This window comes from Aptenodytes patagonicus, chromosome 1, assembly GCF_965638725.1.
Source record: "Aptenodytes patagonicus chromosome 1, bAptPat1.pri.cur, whole genome shotgun sequence".
In the NCBI taxonomy this organism is placed as follows: domain Eukaryota; kingdom Metazoa; phylum Chordata; class Aves; order Sphenisciformes; family Spheniscidae; genus Aptenodytes; species Aptenodytes patagonicus.
The window spans coordinates 218,372,808-218,392,435 of record NC_134949.1 but is presented as its reverse complement, the minus strand read 5'-3'; the positions used below and the strand labels follow the sequence as shown (position 1 = coordinate 218,392,435).

The window sequence follows — 19,628 nt, the reverse complement described above, 5'->3', positions numbered from 1 at the left end:
AAGTCCATGGGACCCGATGAGATCCATCCGTGGGTCCTGAGGGAACTGGCGGATGAAGTTGCTAAGCCACTATCCATCATATTTGAGAAGTCATGGCAGTCTGGTGAAGTTCCCACTGACTGGAAAAGGGGGAACATAACCCCCATTTTTAAAAAGGGAAAAAAGGAAGACCTGGGGAACTACAGGCCAGTCAGTCTCACGTCTGTGCCTGGCAAGATCATGGAGCAGATCCTCCTGGAAGCTATGCTAAGGCACATGGAGGACAGGGAGGTGATTCAAGACAGCCAACATGGCTTCACCAAGGGCAAGTCCTGCCTGACTAACCTAGTGGCCTTCTATGATGGACTGACTACAGCAGTGGACACGGGAAGGGCTACAGATGTCGTCTATCTGGACCTCTGTAAGGCCTTTGACACAGTCCCCCCCAACATCCTCCTGTCTAAACTGGAGAGGTATGGATTTGATGGGTGGACTGTCCAGTGGGTGAGAAATTGGTTACATGGTCGCATCCAGAGGGTAGTGGTCAACAGCTCAATGTCCAGATGGAGATTGGTGATGAGTGGCGTCCCGCAGGGGTCTGTATTGGGACCGGTACAGTTTAATGTCTTCATCAATGACATAGACAGTGGGATCGAGTGCACCCTCAGAAAGTTTATCGATGACACCAAGCTGAGTGGTGTGGTTGACACGCCAGAGGGACGGGATGCCATCCAGAGGGACCTGGACAAGCTGGAGAAGTGGGCCCATGTGAACCTCATGAGGTTTAACAAGGCCAAGGGCAAGGTCCTGCACCTGGGTCAGGGCAACCCCCGGTATCCATACAGGCTGGGGGATGAAGGGATTGAGAGCAGCCCTGCCGAGAAGGACTTGGGGGTACTGGGGGATGAAAAGCTGGACATGAGCCAGCAATGTGCACTCGCAGCCCAGAAGGCCAAGCGTATCCTGGGCTGCATCCAAAGCAGTGTGGCCAGCAGGTTGAGGGAGGGGATTCTGCCCCTCTGCCCTGCTCTGGTGAGACCCCACCTGCAGTACTGCGTCCAGCTCTGGAGCCCTCAGCACAAGAAAGACATGGACCTGTTGGAGCGGGTCCAGAAGAGGGCCACGAAAATGATGAGGGGGATGGAACACCTCTCCTATGAAGAAAGGCTGAGAGAGTTGGGGTTGTTCAGCCTAGAGACGAGAGGGCTTCGGGGAGACCTTATTGCAGCCTCTCAGTACTTCAAGGGGGCTGATAAAAAAGATGGCGGCAAACTTTTCAGCAGGGCTTGTTGCGACAGGACAAGGGGGAATGGCTTTAAACTAAAGGGGGGTAGATTTAGACTAGATCTAAGGAAGAAGTTTTTTACACTGAGGGTGGTGAAACCCTGGCACAGGTTGCCCAGAGAGGTGGTGGATGCCCCATCCCTGGAAACCTTCAAGGTCAGGCTGGACGGGGCTCTGAGCAACCTGATCTTGTTGAAGATGTCCCTGGTCATTGCAGGGGGGTTGAATTAGATGACCTTTAAAGGTCTCTTCCAACCCAAACTATTCTATGATTTTATGATTCTATGATTTATCCCTTTCCCCCTTCAAATCTAATTTAAAGCTCTTTCAATGAGCCCTGCTAACTGCTGTGCAAAGGTCCTCTTCCCCTTTTGAGACAGGTGTACCCCATCTGTCACCAGCAGGTCTGGTGTCATGTAGACCGACCCATGATAAAAAAAACCCAAATTCTGCCGGTGACACCAGGCTCGGAGCCAGGTATTGATCTGCTGGGTCTTCCTGTTTCTTCCCTCATTATTCCCTGCAACTGGAAGGATAGAGGAGAACACTACTTGTGCTGGAAGGATAGAGGAGAACAGAGATATCAGCAGCATCAAAGACAGTGAACTCCTGAATGCATGCATAAAGTAATGTGAATTGCTTCCCAATTAATAATTTATCTGCATGTACTTGTTTTCATTGATGGACAAGCAAATCAACATGCACAGCACTTAGGGTCAAATTTACTTTTCACACTGTTCAATTTCTTCAGCATCAAGGGAGTTATTCCTAACTTACTGCAACATAAGCAAAATGGAATCAGGCACTTAATTACTGGTGTATCAAGGTTCCTAGCTTATTTCGGCTATGGATCTAACTATAAATTAATCCTGAAGTCACATGTTTTAACAATAGATGACAGACACTTTGGTCTCAGTCTTCTGGTGCACTAGCTTCACACTTGGAGTAACTGCATAAGTAGTAAGGGAGAAAGATAATTCTGTCTATCTGTCCTTTGCTCAGTCTTGCCCCAGACAAAAATTTAAGGGCTACCCAGATGACTGAAGACACAGATCTGATGAAGCACTCAACATGTTCATATAACCTCTGCTCTCTCTGGCAGTACAAACTTTATGCCAGTCTCTTGTCAGGAGAAATTCTCAGCTGTTCCTTTAGGGCAGAGTTCCACCTACTTCATGTTGAGGTTTAACCGAGTAGAAAATGAGCATCTGTAATATTCCATGAAACATCACACAATTCTTAAAATTATTTATTTCAACCTCAAATGCAAGTCCATCTATAGTTACAGTCTATACAGACCAAAAGAAACAAAAAGAGCCCTAATATCTAACAGCATCAATTAAATCTTGATCAAAAATCAAACTATGAACAGCAGTTCACAAAGGGCTGATTTTCCACTATGTACGTGGCTGAGAGTTTATCCATGAGGCACATCTGACTTTTCTTAAGGGCTTCTACTACCGCAGGTGTAACTGTGTTTAAACCTTAAGAATGAAACCCTTTCCCTCTGTGACTTACATTATTATAGCAGCGCCCACTAGTGACCCCAGAGTGAAGGACCTGTCTTTTTTGCAATCTGAATTCTCTTGGCTGCGTGGCTTCTAACAGGTAAAACACAAACTCAGCAAAGGGAAGTTTTTGATTTAGCCTATTTTTTATGAGGGGGGAAAAAAATTAAAAGAGAAAAAGAGCAATACTTTCGTTCAGGTTTCTTTTTTGTTACAGTTTTGTAAGTTTACAGCCTGTTCGTTCATAGTCTGTAAATCTTCAGGCAGATTTAAATAATAAAAATAAAATGCCAGATTGCTGAACCACAGATGGAGTGAGAACTTATGGTCCAATCCAGGAAAGCACTTAGGAATATGCTCAGTATTAAGCACATGAGGAGTACTATTGGTCAAACATCTGCAAAAACTTTTCTGAAGTTTAACATTTCTTTAAAGGATTTTCCAGATCAGAGCAACCACAAAAAATTAGGCCCCCAAAATCCATTGATTTGTAGTAACAAATTTTACTTACATGCCATGTTTGTATAGCCTACAGCCATGTACCTGCTGATTAAATGCTTTCCAGGCATTCATTTACAGTACATACTGCAATTAATTCAATGCCATCAGATATGAGAAAATATATGTTGATATAGATATAGAATCATAGAATCATAGAATCATTGAGGTTGGAAAAGACCTCTAAGATCATCGAGTCCAACCGTCAACCCAACACCACCATGCCCACTAAACCATGTCCCTAAGCGCCTCATCTACACGTCTTTTAAAAACCTCCAGGGATGGGGACTCCACCACTTCCCTGGGCAGCCTGTTCCAATGTTTCACCACTCTTTCAGTAAAGAAATTTTTGGATCAATAAAGAAATATGGATCAATTCAGTATATCCCAAGGAACTAACCCAGGTTTCATCATCAGAGAAGACAAAACCTTAGCAAGCAGCAACTGAATTACTGGTCCAGAGTCAATCCTGCCATTTATCGCACAGTGAAGATCTTTGGATAGCAAAAGATGGAACTGCCTTAGAAAAACCATTACATAAGAAGAGAGACCTCTCAGCTCATCTTGGCAGGGACCAATGTGAGGAAACAGTGTACCTTCAGGATGCTAAGCCTTTGCTCAGTTCTGCTGGCTATTGGCATTGCAAACGTTAAGCCTTGGGTTCAAGCTATTCTGGCAATCTAGCTCCCAATGCTATAGAGAGGCTCAGTTTGCAGGAGGTCCCACACACCCACTCCTTGGAGGTAATTCAGTTTGATCACACAAAACCTGATGCACTCAAATGGTCTTTAGTTGAAAAACATGAATATGAGCTCACTATTCCGTTTTGAGAGTTCTACTGTGTTTAAATTTTCCATTCACACACACACAAAAAAAAAAGATCAAACAACCATTAGTCATTGCATTATCAGCTCTGTGAATTCCAGAATTCACAATTCCAGAATTGGATCAAACCCTTTGACAAAAGAAACAGCTTTATACAACAGGAGAGACTATGAAGCAGCTTTCTGTAATTCCACTTAGAAATAGGAGGAAACTAAGCAGCGCAGAAGAATTTTAACCATTTGGCCAGAACAGTCACTGAAAATAACAGATTAGTGTGATGATCTCATGCCTTCATATACAATAAACACAGAATGCTATAATTATCAGCAAGATCCTTAGCAATCCCAGGAAGTTCTTCCCCATATTATGCCCCCACACACACACTTTCTGGTTGATGAAACAATTTTGATTTTAATACGTAGGTGCTTAACTTCCCAGCAAAACTTGCAATAATCTCTGCAATTCCGCTAAATATACTACTTATTGCTGCTGTTACCAAAAACCTGTTATACCGTATGATGCAGGAACTAATAGCTCTGGTGTGATTTCAGCTGTAATCCTAGACATTTTATTAATTAACGAAACTGTATGATCTGGAGGAGATGATCAAGAAAAAGCAATAGCAATTCCAAGAATCATTTTCTAGCAAGTCACAAGAGTGGTGTTACAGTGGCATTCCAGTACTACCACTATACCAAAAAAGCTATAAACATGTTGGCAAATAAAATGACAAAGAACTTATATAGTGACCCCAAAAATACTCTCTGATAATGTGAAATAATGATTAACCCTGGCATTCCTGATCACGTAGCATAAATATTAGCATGTAGTTAAAGTATTTGAGAATGAGCAAAATATTAGTATGTGACAGAAATGTTTAGGAATACAGTAATAAAAAAAAAGTCATAGAGAATTAAAAGAGCCTGGCAGTTAACTCCTCTATACACCTTCTCCTTTCAATATTGTTTAGAGTGGTGTATTTTCAAGACGGTCCTCCGCCACTCCACTTTCGAGATGGTCCCCAGCTTTGTCCTCAAGACTAGAAGAAAGAAACGTTCGGCCTCCCCTTACACCCACTCACCCCCACCGCCACCAGAAAGCCCTTCTCGGGGAGGAGGTCGAATGGAAGTGGGGCTGCCGGGGTGGCGGAGCCCCGGGGTGCGGGACAGCGCTGCCTGCCGGCTGCGGGCAGCGGGCAGCGGCGGGGCGGGCAGCGAGCAGCGAGCAGCGGGCAGCGGGCAGCGGGCAGCGGGCAGCGGCGGGGCGGGCAGCGGGCGGCGGGCGGCGGGCAGCGGGCAGCGGGCAGCGGGCAGCGGCGGGGCGGGCAGCGGGCAGCGGGCGGCGGGCGGCGGGCGGTGGGCAGCGGCGGGGCGGGCAGTGGGCAGCGGGCAGCGGCGGGGCGGGCAGCGGGCGGCGGGCGGCGGGCGGTGGGCAACGGGCAACGGGCAGCGGCGGGGCGGGCAGCAGCGGGGCGGGCGCTGTCCCTGGTGCTGAGCACCGCCCGCCGCCAGCGTTCACCTCCCGGGCAGGTTTAAGGAAGGGAAAAACCAAAAATACCTAAAAATCAACCAGTAGTAAAAATTGCCATGGTGGTCACATTTGCCATGCACGACCACATTTTTTACAAATACATTAAACACATAGAGCTGGGTCTTAGAGGAAACTATTGGACAAGGTTAACTCCCAGCATATCTACCTGCGCTGCTACAACTAAGTGGCTGTGCATACAGACATATATGTGTGCATACACATTGGTTCTTAGGTCTCTGTCTCCCTGCTCGGCTAGTGGTATCGCTGTTCCTCTCAACCCTTAATGAATCATTTTTGTACACGGAGACATTAGCTGCGATTATTAAATAAGGAACAGACGGGACTCGCCAAGCAGAGCCAAAGTGATTTGTCCCAAGGTCACACAGAAAAGTCTATGGCTGAGCTAAGCCTGTCTGTCTCTGGAAAGCAAATACATCCCCGTTTCCATTATCCCTTCCTGGCAAGACAAATCCCTACCGGTGAACAGAAGGGCTATATCACACACACCACCAAGCCCAGGTATCACAGTACCCCAGCCCCCCCCCCAGCCCCCACATATCCTGCTCCTGAGGAGGGGTCAGTGCCCATTGCCCTCCAGCATCCTGACCCGCTGATGCCCCAGCAGCCCCTGGAGGTGCTCCCCACCGGTTGGCTTGCTGGCCCCCCGGGAGCCGTGCTTGTCCTCCGGCAACCATGGCACAGAGCAAAAGCAGGAGGGAGGGAAGGAGGGGAAAGAGTTCCTCCTGCATCCACAGGGTTTCTGTCCGCAAACCAGGGCACATAAATCCCCTCTCCCACCCCGCAGCATTACCTTGTTGGTGGCAGCAATTACTTCTTCCTAGAGTGGTGGCAAAGGGATCCTTTCGGTGGCAATAATCAAGACGGGTAGGGGTAGGCACCTCCTATTTTCAGCCACGGCAGAGATAGCATTCCTCGCACAGACCTTCTGGAGCTAAATAATCCTCAAATGCCTCTGCAAAGATCACCAGCAGGTGAGCCCCACTCGGCTAGCATTGTCACTCCTCCAGCTATGGGCACATCCTGTTTTCTTCTATCACAGGCAAATGCTGAGGACCGAGTATCCTACCCCCGCGAATGCATGCACATACACACACGCCATGCAACACGCTGTTCTCTCAGCATCGCCCAAGTCTCATTTGCAAGAGGCGTGAATGGTCCCTGGATTTAAGGGGGGGGGGGGGGGGGAGGCGTGAGGAGGAAGAATAAACAAACAATGAAACAACAGATGGGTCTTTGCTCTCTGCCACCACAGCCTTGGTCTTCCCAAATACTTGCTGCAGCTTGACCCACCTGCTTAAACACCTCTGCTCCTCCTCACATATGCACGGCAGCAACGTCTCTGCATTTATAAGGGGCTAACCCTGCATTCTGCCCTGCGAGGAAAGCTCTCCAGGTGCTCTGAAGGTTGCAAAGTCCCCCTATAAACCGACACCTCCCTCCCGCACCACCCTCCTCCAGCAAGTAAGAAAACGGTGCTCGGTTCAGAACGGCATCATCAGAAGAAAAAGGAGGCGGGGGGGCGGGGGGGGGGGGGGGGGGGCGGGGAAAGGCGCGATATCTGCTTCGGGTCTGTTTAAAACCGAGTCGCGGGGAAGAGTTTACCCCTGCCGTCCCGGCAGCCTTTTGCGAACTGGCTCCGCCGAAGTTTTCCCGTCCCCCCGGGGGCCGCGCTGCAAGGCGGCCCGGGCGCTCTGCTCCCGCACCTGCGGGTCCGGCGTTGGGGGGCGAGGGGGGCCTTTGCACCGGGAGAACTCCGGGCTTCAGCGCAACTTTTTAGTGCCACCAAGTGGCACAGAACCCTCTAGGAAACCAAGCAGCCTGCCAGCCCTGGGTTCTGCCTGCTGCTGCCTGGCAAGGGGAGAGAGTGGGATGCAAGAGCAGCGACAACTCACACACACACACACATATATACAGCGATATCAAGCAAAAAGGAGGGACTGTTTGCCGCTGGAAGGACAGGTTACCCTCTCCGGCCCTCACCCCTTCCCTTGGCTGCAGGGCGACAGCACCGGGCACAACGAGACGAGGAGCGATGCCCCTGCCAAGGGCAGCCTGAGCTGCCAGCCCCGCCAGCGGGATATGCCCCTCTGCTCCTCTCCCCCGCGGGCTGCCCCCCGCCTGCGCCGGCCCCCCGCTCCTCCCCACGGTAGGTGCCACCTGCAGCCACCCCCCCTTCCTGCCGAGCTCCCTCCCCTCTGCCCCCCCGGGCTCCCTGGGCCCACAGGCGCTGCAGTTCCCTGCCAGCCCCCTGGCTCCTCAGCCAGCATCCCTGGACCGTTTCTGCAAACCCGCGGGCAGGCTGCTTATTTGCCTACCTTCTGCCCACAAGCTCGGTACCCTCCGGCCGTTCTGCTTCCCCACCCTCCCACAAAACCCCACAGCACCTCTCTCCCTTGCTCACTGCCTGCTCCCCACACACATACACCTTTCCTCTGTTAACCCTTCCCTCCCGAAGCCAGCCGAGGCTTTACCTTCTCCTGCGGCATCCCTGCATCCTCCCAAAGCTTCCCCCCTCCCTCTCTCCTCCTCCCGCTCACGGCTCAGCCCTACACACCCAGGCTCCTGCTCTTATTCACACTCAGCCGTCCCGCTCCTCTCCCGCCGGCTGCACCGCACCGCTCCTCCGCCCGAGGTGGGCAGGGACCCCCGGCATAGGGCCGGCACGACGGCTCTGAGCGTGGGGTGTGGGGATGTGGGTATGCGTGTGCGGGTGGGAGGGGTCCTAGGTAGCCTGAGCCCTGACAAACTCAACGCCTCCCCACACTCCTGCTGCAGCAGCAACAACAGCAAACAACAAGGAACGATCGCAACACAACGCCAGACAGAGATCACCTCTTTATTCAAAGCTATTCTTAGTAAATAAATAAATAAAGTGAAATAAAATAAATAAATAATAAAGCAAAATGCCATTTAAGTAAGAGCTGATCTGGCATTTAAAAGGCTGCTGGGTCCAACCATTTACCAGGCTGTATTTGCAGGGGAGGATTAGCTCGTGCATCCATTTTTGAGAATTAACGGCCGTTCTCTGCCTCTGTTCCACAGCTTGGCACTCCCTGCTGCTTCCCCCCATTTGGGTTGCTGCTTAAAATATTATCTTTTTTTTTTTTTAAACAACTACTGAATGACCCAAATCCTGGCCGCTACTTGCTGTGGCTCCCCCAGGGTGACTGCATTGCCACATCCAACCTGCGTCGTGTCGTCCCCAGCACTGCTGCCCATCTGAGGTAATTTTGATAAAGTTATTGGGGAACAAGAGGAAGAGGGACAGTCTTGCTACGTCTCCATCCACACTCCTAATCCCCTGAATCCCTTTACTGCTGTCTCTCTTTCCCAGATTACCAACTTGACTTCTCCTTTCATCCCAATGCATGAAGGATGGGGATCCCATATGTCCTTGCCAGTTATGGAGCCTGGCCTCTATCTCCTTCACATCCTCCTTCAGCCCCAGCCTGGGACTGGCTGGGACCCCATCAGCCAACACCTGCTTCACATCCTTCCCCAGCTCTCCTGGCTCCTCCAGTCACTGAAGCCCTGGCAGAGGCCAGTCCTTAAAGCAGAGGGCACTGTGGGTGTGTGTGCATGTGGCTTTAACTGTTCGTTCCCTCTACTTAGCTCCAAGGGCTTCTGTGCTGATGCTTGAAGGGATGGAGGTAGGTTACATGAGAAGGGAGAGCCCACTAGTTACCAAGGGGCTTACCCATTCCTGCCACTGCCCTGGTGGAGTGATGGGTAAGGAGCATCCTTCCTCTTCCTCCCCAGACCCACGCTTCTCTAGGACATTGTCTTTCCCACTAACCATGGGCTGTGAAATTACTAGAAGGTCAGGAGGCTGGAGAAAGAGAAAAAGAGGGGATGGATATCTGTAGAGAAAGCACAGATCGGAAGAAGGAGGGGAGGGATGTGTCTGTAGAAGGGAAAGGTGAGACCAGAGACAAAGTGGTATTACTGTGCACAGGGTCCCTAGAAGGAAGCAAAGTCAAGGGATCTGGAGAGAAGGGAAGTGCCATTGCTTTGCCGCAGCAGTTCTCTGCCTCCCCAGGGACTGTGTGTGTGATGAGGCAGTCAGAATACAGCCACCTCTCATTGGCAACGGAGACACCCAGCTGGGTGGCAGGATGGTGGGTGACCCACAGCAGATGAGAGAGGTGATCCCCGCACAAGCAGGACACACTGAGTTGTGTGAATGCAGCCACGCTGGATGCAAAGCAGCTCCTACACCCCGCCCCTCAAGGACTCCCCTTGAATCAGAGCCCAGAGTCAGAGTTCACTGTGCCAGATGTTTGGAGCAGCTGGATCAAAGATTAAAGGATGCAAGCAGAATGGATGGGGGTGGCCATGGCACTTACATTCCTAATGTGTCTCATTGACCTTTTAAACAGGGTCCCAATAAATACAGATATATAAAAGGCTCTTTTCCTTTGCTCTCTTCCTCCCCCTTTCTCCTCTCCTCCCTTCCAGTCATTCTCAACCACTTTACAAAACCCATAAAATTAGTCACTGTCTTCTCCCCTAACGGTAGATTATTTTTCCCCTACCAGGAAATTTCCCCTCCTATTTTGACATTATTTTTAAAGTAAATAAAATGAAAGCTTCTTGTACCTGTTTGCAACAGCATCAGTAAAAAATAAATAAACCAGTACCTGAATAAGGAGACATAAAGACTACATTTTATAAGCCCACTATCAGTAACACTCATTACTTCTGTGGCAGTAGCACCTATAGATACTAACATATTGGGCAAGGCTGAACATGCTCTGAATCTCTGCACCCTGAGGAGCTCATGCATACAGAAAATTGCAGGGGTAAAAAGAGTATGAATAAGTCTCCAGGTATAATCAATATCTCCAAAGAGCATACTAACCACTCCACCACTTTAAGACTGAAAATAACGAAGCTGAAGGAATATCAATTTGGATTCTGTTCAGTTCCAGAATGAATAAACCCTGTGGGACACAGGCAGCACAATCAAAGACAGAGTGTGGACAAGAAGGTGATATTGTACTGGCTAAGATGAGCCAGGTGCCTGCTCTCTTACAAAGTAGTCTGTAAGACAAGCTCGAAAAAAAAGAAAGAAAAAATAGAAAAAAATTATATGATGTGCTTGTATTTATATTTATACACATATATTTTAATAAATACAACAATATTTACTCCCTACTAGACAAGATGGAGGAGATGGAGCAAGGTGGGAACAATCTAGCATGCTTATAGTTCATGACATAATTAAAATCAAGACAATTATTCTTGCTTCCCAAGCAAGTACCCTAGTGGCAAGTCTATTACGCAGGAGAGTAAAAAGGTGCAAAATATGATATACAACACATTTTAAAAGAAAGCAGTATCCTGCCAGGGTATAACAAGGGTGCTACTCTTGGAATCCTTAGTTGGTGTTGTCCTTCCAACCTTGAGGGGGCCTGACTTTATATGTCTATTTTGTAGAGATTTATATATAAACTTCATGTTTTCTTCAGAGTGAATACAGGGAAATTGTATTTTGTAGGGTGCAATTCATTTGAGTTATCTTAAGCATTTTGTTTAGGATGACAAAGGAAAGAGACATTAAGATGTGCTCACTTCTCTTCATAGATTCTGAAGTGTACCTATTCCTCACAGGGATATCTATGTTATACCAGTGTGCTTTTAAGGAATCTATGACTAATTTTTGACTCTTAGATGTGCATAGGTGTAAAGGAGGCACTGAAATGCCCAACACTTCCAAGACTCTTCTAGTTCTGTGCAAGGAAGCGATCCAGCTCTTAGTAGCTGGGAAAACTCAGAAATCCCAAACTGAACCTAGTTGTGAAACTCCTTCAACATTATGCAGTCCCTGGGTAAGAATTCTTGCCTTAGATTTAGAATCTACAACTGGAGGTGTCTATAAGCTCATGCTTGGTCTGGCCCTTATGCTCATCAGTGGAAAACAGGACATGAGAGAGGAAGACAGAACACAGAGCTCTGAGGAGGATGCTTGCAAGAAGAGTATAAAAGGGGAACACAAACTCATACATATCCATGGAGATTTATGTGAGTAATGGGGTGCATCAGATGCAGCTAAAAGATTGTAGAATACACATGACCTCAGATTTGCCCACAAAAAATTATTTTAGGAGAATGAAACCAGTTTGCAGGGCATCTGAATAAAAACTAACACAAAATGGTTGAATTTACTCTAGGGAATTGTTCTAGGTTTCCTCCCTGTAATTCCTTCTTTGCTCCTTCCAGAGAGTGAATATCATGTCTAAAAGCAGCTGTACTTGCCAAAATGTAGAACTTTTGCAGCATTACAACTCTGATTTGTATTAGTAGGAGTACTCAGGTCAGTAACTCCAACTGAGGAAATTTGACTTACATTTTACCTTTATGAATAAAGGTATTATTCCTATTATTCAAGGTCACAATGATATTATTTCAGTTGTTATAAACATTTTCAATTTTGTAAAATTAATATAAAAGAATGACATTTATGTGATTTTTTTCTTGATTCATCTGTTATTTCCAACATCTTTAAGTTAAGTATGTATGTATTTTCTGTCCAGCTACCTTCTCCTATGCAATTCCCATCACCGTTTTCCACCAAAGAATTCCAGTGCACTCAACAAGAGACTCAAACCTGATGTGTGAGGATCTTAGTTAAATGCAATCAGCATGCACACACTGAAAGGAGAGCTTGGGGTATAGACAGACCTCCCTACTGAAATTCATAGAAATGCACTTGACTCTACATTAAAAAAAAATAAAAATTCAATGACAGTAAGCTTCTCAGAAAACTCAATACATTCCTAAGACTGTTTTTTCTGTGCTGGGGAAAGTGGTTTAGAGCTCTTGTATCATTCAAAATCTGATGCTGGTGCTCCTATTTCTACTCGGCGAGTTCCAATCTGAGTGGGGGAGTGCTGCTAATGAAGGCTGAAAGAATGAAACCTCCAATTATGCTGCTGTGTGATATACTATCTTCTCTCTGAAGTGAGAGTAGAGTATTGACTGGGTGAAACTCGACAGGTAAGTTCCTTTTGGGATTTGAACTCGCCCCTGCTTATGTCTGCACCCCAGACTGGCATCTTCTGCTGAACAGCAGGGAGGTGATGGGGATGGGACTGTTTATCTTGTGAAGTCCCCAAACCACCCAAAGTGGGATCAGATCTGTGCCACTATTATTGATTCATATGAATACAGGGCAGAGGATTTTCTGGCTCTGAAACTGATTCTTCCATGGGAACTTTACTCATTCCAGGATCCAGACCTCGCTTTAATGAGAAATTACCAGAGCATAATCAGAACATTCTTACAAATCCATTTAATTCCTGTTGTAGAGAACTGCCCTTTGGTTGGAGAACCATCCCTCAGGACTACCCTGCATGGAAACAAACAGAACAGAGTATAAACATGATGAATTTCACCTGAACAAAACTCTGTCCTCCAAAAGCAAATGGCAAAACGTCACACAACGCTACACATTAGTCACTCTACTGGTGCATTTCAGCTGAAACACTGTCATTTCCAGCTATTCTTGGCCAGCTAATTCCTCCTGCTGACTCTGTGATCTGATTCCCGTTCCCTCCATGAACAAAGGAAGTTGGCAAAAGACTGGCAAATACGTAGCACAGAATAATCTTGCTCCAGCAGTAACACAGACTCGGATCAGCACGTGGCTGGTTGACAGTCCACCTACCACAGAAGGTGACTTGGAGCCAGCTCTGTCTCCTAGCTTGTAGCTCTTTCTGTGCAAAACATCAGCTGGGAAGGAGAACCTGTACAAGTGGCAAGTGTCATAGACACAAAATAATTTCAGTCCCTCCCCTTCCTGCAGGACATCAAAAAGAGAGAAAAAGATAACTAAGGCCAGCAGTAACCAAAAGGTGCTATGTTTGGTATATAGCTTTAAATTATAAATCCCCAATATTGCTTTCCTAGATAAACAATTACTGTAGTTACCATAGGAACACTGAGTTGACAAAAAAGTCTTTATATTTTGAAGATGACTACTTTTCTGAGACCCAACAATGAGAATGGCGATTGTTCACAAATTTACAGATTCTGCCAAATTAAGTTTTTGCCTGGCCCATTGAAGAAGCAGGTGCACCTCAATTTTTTATTGGCATGATTTCAAGCACTGAGCAAGCTCTTGAGTTTGTGAAATGTTTTTTTTTTTCATTCCAGAAATGGAAGAGGTTGATGAAGAAAATGAGTAGATAAATTACTTTGAACTATAGTTAAATACCAAATGCAGTTCCCTTCACTTACATATTTCTCTCTTTTTCCCTTAGGTAAACCTATCTACACAAACACCCAAAAAGTTTGCTCTGTTAAACTGCATGTTTCTCACAACAGCCAACTTTTCCTTATATAAAAAGATAGATCTTTTTCCTTTGACTACCAATGCCCACTAAAAGAAAACACAACTAAAAGAAAAGCAGCTTGGTTGTTGGATGCTATATGACACTTGATGTCTAGGGCTGCCTTATTAAGACAAAAACACAACTGAACAGTCATATTCCATTTATACTTAGGGCTTCCCCAATATCTCTTCTGGCTTCTTCATTCAAGGTCAAAAGAGTTGTGTGATGGTGGTGTGCTGGCTGAATAATCTCATTGCTGATGGATCAAAATTATTTCCAGTAATGTGCGAGCATGAAAGGCTTAGGTATTGAGAGTGGGTACACAATGGAACTCTCCTTATCAGACATAGACAACTGTAATGTGATATCCACCTCTGGTGACCTCCACTCCCTTCATAAGCAATGGAGAGGAACTGGTACTTGGGTGATACAATTAGTGTCATCCCTAAGAAGGCTTCAAGTGAATTTACCTTAAGATTGACCAATTTATGGAAGACTAACTAATTGAGGAGCAGATACCTACCTTATGAACTCTTACAGTTAGGTGGGATGAACACATGACATGGTTTTCATTAAAAAGGAAAAATAACATTTAAAAAACTGTCTGGTTAAGTAATTGTCAAGACCCAGGTAGAAACTTCTTTTTGGGGAGTGAGGGGAACAACTGTCTGTTTTTTCCCCAGTATGGGCCATTAGCTGAATATGAAGTTTAAATGTTCACACTTCTTCTGTGTTTAAACATTAGGCTGTGCATTAAAGCAGCTCAGAGACATGGTGTGCTCAAGAACACTCTGCGCTATTCATTTGTCAAACCTACCTTATTGCACATATTTCTAATGCAGCTACTCCCACAGCATTGAGCTGACAAAAACGCTTATCACAGTGCGGCCCCACTGAGATTCCCAGTATGAATTCTGACCTTAAGAAGCCATATGAAAATCCCACTGTGGCCCCAAGAAGTTCTGAGAGATAATTTCAGATTTAAACAGGACGAAAAAAAGAAATACATGAAAAAAAATTTGGTTAGAATTCTGTCTCTGAAGAAGGCCTGATGGATGAGCACTTGGATCATCTCTGAGGGCAGTAGAAGTAAAAAAAAAATACAGAACGAGTAAGGGAACAATGAAACTCTTCTTGCTCAACCTGTGTTTTGGTAGAAAAAATCAGAGAAAAAAAAATCAGAAAAAACTGTCTCTTCTTTTCCAGCTAAGAATACCAGTACAGAGCTACTACGCTGATATTAGAAAACGGCAGTAACTTCTCCATGTTTCTAGTACATCTCTAGAGAAGGCCAAATGTTTGCCTTCCCTGCTTCCCACACTTTTCTTAAAGGTGGTGGTTTCTTGCTAAAAAAAAAAATAAATTAGAAAGGAAGTACTCAAAAACTGCCATTCCCTACTTACCTGTGAAGCTGGAGTGAGAGGAACATGGGCCTGGTTAAAACCATATAATATGCAAAGCCTGCACTAAGACAGAAAAATGCTTATTCTTACATAGGTGGATGTTTCCTTGATTGGTCCTGAGCCAATACCCACTGAATAAAGAGCATAAATGAAAACAACATGAAATAAAAGGCCAGATCTAAGAAAGAGAAACAGCTTAATCTCTCCAGTAGCTTGAGGAAGTGACATAGGAGAAGACCAGTGTTTATATGTAATGCCAAAACTGCAGTAACATCTATGCATATGTTACTGCAGAAAAGGTAAAGAGGTATTGTTTTAAGCAGACATAAAACCTTGTGCTGTACAGAAAAAAGTAACAACCCACAACTCTCACTCACCAAGTCAAAGTTCATATATAAACTGGCCCCAAAACATTGCTTTGTCCACTGCTCTATTAACCACAGTGGAGGAGAGAGACAGAACTCTCATAATATGGTCAATAGTTTGTTAGGACCATGTTTGAGCAGACAATTCCCTTCTGAAGCGATGCTAGTATTTTCCCCGCTTCAGTTTGTTAGGCTTTTTAGAAATACCGGTACTACTTCTGATTTCTTGAGACTGTTCTTTTGTTTACAAATAAAGAAACATGATTTTGTTTACATGGAGTTTAACATCTTTGAAACCAAGGATGTGAAAGCTTTGCTGATGCAATGAGGGAACCAATTGAACAAGACATATCAGCCTAGATTTTTTTTTCAGTTTTGGGCACAAACATTTGCAGCCTGTCTTTGAGATTGACACTACTGACATTATTCTTTCAGCAGCAAGAGGACACCTGTGAATTCTCCAGAAATACCCTTAATAATTTCAGTCAAGAAATTAATCTAAAGAACAGGAGTTAAGTGTGGAGGAAGACTGTGAAACAACTGCATAGAGTACAATCAATTTGGTAACAATTTGCTAATTTAAAGAAGATTTAGAGAATGTACATTGCCATATTTTCTTTGTAATCATATTCAAGAAATTCTTTCCAAAGATAACAAGTGTGTTGCTTGTGTTGACTGAAAACAAATTATTCCTGTAGCCAGAAGCAAATTATTCAAAGATTGTTTCTAGAACAGATGAGAGAGTTTTAAATTAACATTAGGAAAATCACAAAAATCACCTTAGCCATCAAAATATTCAAGGCTTTCTCCTTACAATTCAGCATAGTACCTAAGCATGCTATCAGATCAATTGATGTGACAGGTAGTATTCATCACACCTCACTTTGGGCTTTTGTGATATAGATTCATGATTTTTTTCTACAACTCTGTTCATACCAAGTTGCAATATCAAAATGTAATTTAACAAACCACATTCTCTTTTCAGAAATCATGCCTTCTAAGACACAGAACTTTGTTCTGTTGCAGTCCTGTAAACTGCAGTCCTCCAGGGTTTTAATATCACAACTGTCCATGTAAATTAAGTTTTATGGGTTTGCTACCATTAGAAAGCTCTGCAGATTATCATCTTGCTGTGTGACCTTCTCCTGAACCTGTTAAAATAATCAGGATTTTGATTCAAGTAGAAAAACAAGACGAGAAGTAGTTAGCTCCATATATTTTAGAACTTGCCTTTTCCTCAATTTCATGTCAATCTTCTGATTTTCGTAGGGGAGAAGTTGAACAGTCACTCTTCCAATTTGTTTTTTTTTTAAGGGAAGTGTGCTGAGATCAGTTTACAAAGAAATATGAAATGCAAAACATTCAAATGGACCCTCAAAGAAACTCCCCCCCATACACACACACACACACACACACACATCAGATGTGGCAAGTGCAGATAGCAGTCCCCATGGACATCAAGAGGAAGAAGCAGTTAGCACATCTTCAATTTATGAAACTGGGAATTCCACCTCACTTTACCAGTCAACGGTATAGCACAGAGATTGCTCCAACCTTCATCTAAGCCTAGAGACCAGCTAGACAAGAGAGCATGAAACTTTGTAATTAGACTCTTGCTTATAATCAGGATTAAAAGATCCATAAATTAAATCAGATAACTTCATCTTCCGAAATTAAGACTATAAAAATGTTTGTATATTGAAATCCCATCAGTTTGTCCAAGATGCTTAGGATTACTCAGAAAAAAAGGGATATTATTAATTTACTTACATTTTTGCCTTAATTGGAGTAGAATACACAGCAAGAGTCATCACTGATTGGCCCTTCAGTGGACATGATGTGAAAGAAGTCAAGAATTTCTGACAACAAAAGGATTTTAATAGCCTTTCCAATAAAATACTACATTTTGAAATAAAAGCCTATATAGAAAGCAATAGTACACAAAAATACAAAACAAGTTAATAAATTAAATACATCATTTCAAGAATTCAGAAACTCTTTCCATATAAAAATATTTTACATCTGAAATACTGGAAATAAAGGAATGAACAAAAAAAAATCTAGCAGAATAGTGAAAGTCTGTTTATACTTCTTATATTACCCTTTACTCTCTCCTGCAAAGGACAGTAGTGCAAAGCAAATATCTTGACGGATTTTTGGCATTCAGATACTCCAGAGATAGGAGACACACTTGGATGATATTCTGCTTTGACGAGCTTTCAATATCTGCATGAGAAAACAAGTTTGGAACTAGAATTTCTGCACCTTCATACAAATACAGATACAGACAGACTATCAAGAAACAACTTCTAAAAGGTCTTCTAGTATTTAGAAACCTAGGAACTGACATTTCTTGCTCCCTCTTCCCTTCACTCACCACAGAAAAAGCAAACAAACAGAATAAAATTACTTTTGCCCAGAATAAGTACTGAGATGCAAACCTCAATACATTTTTTCCCCATGTATACATAATCAACAAGCCATTTGTTCTGCGGTAAAAGCTGTTTGACATGTTGCCTCAAAAGCACTACAAGAAACATACTTCACCATTTTAGAGGCAGCAAGGACCGCGCACGCTCAGTGCAGTTATCACCTAGGAAACAAATGATTGCATCTTATTTTTGGCATAAGGCTGTAGGTGTACGAAAGATCTGAAATACGCTCCCACACAGTGCTGAACTCATTCCTCATGATGCCAGCAAGAGTAATGAGCGGAGCTGCTGGGAAGCACCTCCTAGCGGTAGCCAGAGAACCACCCACGGGCACTAGACGTGATGTCAGGGCTCCTCACCGCATGAATTCCCCAGGAACGCTCTTGTTACGGCATAATGCACAAGTCAGGCCAGGCAATCATAATAGGTTCTTCGGGGCTGAAGATCTCCTAATAAAATCTGTGAGGCACCCAGAAGCAGTGTACATCAAGATGTAAAAGCATTCAAATGGATTTTAATGAAACAATTAATTTAAGTGCTCTTCAGATCTTGATGTAAATTGCCTCTGCATCACAGCATTACAGCGTGTTGCTTAATAAATTTATAGATTTTAAGGCCAGAAGGGACCATTATGATCATCTAACCTGACTGCTTGCATAGCACAGGTCAGAGACTCTCACCCAGAAATTCTGTAAGTAAAGCCCATAACTTTGGATTAAGCAAGAGCATCTCTTCCTGAAAGCCTTCCAAACTTGATTGAAGGACTTTAAATAATAGAGAATCCACTGCAGTCCTAGATAAATGTTTTATGGGGCATTATCATAACTCTTAATGTTTTGCATCTTATTTTTAATCTTCAGTTTCATTTTTACACAATGTTGTTTTTCATGCAAGCAGCTTGCAATATAATTGTGACCTACTTGGAAAAAGCTTGATTGTGAAATCTTGTGCAGCTTTGCTGATCACAAAGCATGTGCATAAAATTGCCTTTCCATCTTTTTTTCCTTCTACCTGAAAAGCCACCTCTATTACATTCCTAAGACAGACAAGCACGTCCTTACCTTTGTTCTGTGGATCAGCATCATTCTTTCCATCTGTTACATGTAAATATTTGCCAGAAAAGTAGTTTTTGGAAAATAAACCTTTGGTTTGATTCTGGTGTCATTACACAAGATTTCCTAAAAGGGGAATGTCTGCAAAGCACTATTAGGCATAAATTTATACAGAAATGCATATTTTATACTGCCTCTCCACATGGACGTGTTTACCGCATAGTAACAAAAAGGTGATTAACTCCAATTTCAAAAAAGAATGAGCTCCTGCAAGATTATTAATGCACTACATGTTCACTTTACCCCTTATTTCACAGTTGCCTCCCTCTGTAGACAAGCCCAGAGAGCAAAACGATGTCTCATTCTAATCTTAACACACATATGTGCAACCTCAT

General features: G+C 44.3%; 1 protein-coding gene across 4 annotated transcripts in view; it reads right to left on the bottom strand.

The window, feature by feature from the left end:
- GRM5 (glutamate metabotropic receptor 5) overlaps nt 1–8,138 on the bottom strand; it is a 298,233-nt gene extending 290,095 nt beyond the window's left edge. Inside the window, exons 1-2 of one of the 4 annotated variants that reach the window (XM_076328337.1) lie at nt 6,936–7,076; nt 6,436–6,597 (exon numbers count right to left, since the gene is read on the bottom strand). The gene's annotated coding sequence lies outside the window, so the exon portion shown is untranslated. Of the gene's footprint in view, nt 1–6,435; nt 6,790–6,935; nt 7,077–8,116 lie in introns of those variants that run through there. The other 3 variants (XM_076328339.1, XM_076328338.1, XM_076328340.1) reach the window with 3 other exon arrangements.
- Nucleotides 8,139–19,628: the final 11,490 nt, after the last annotated feature.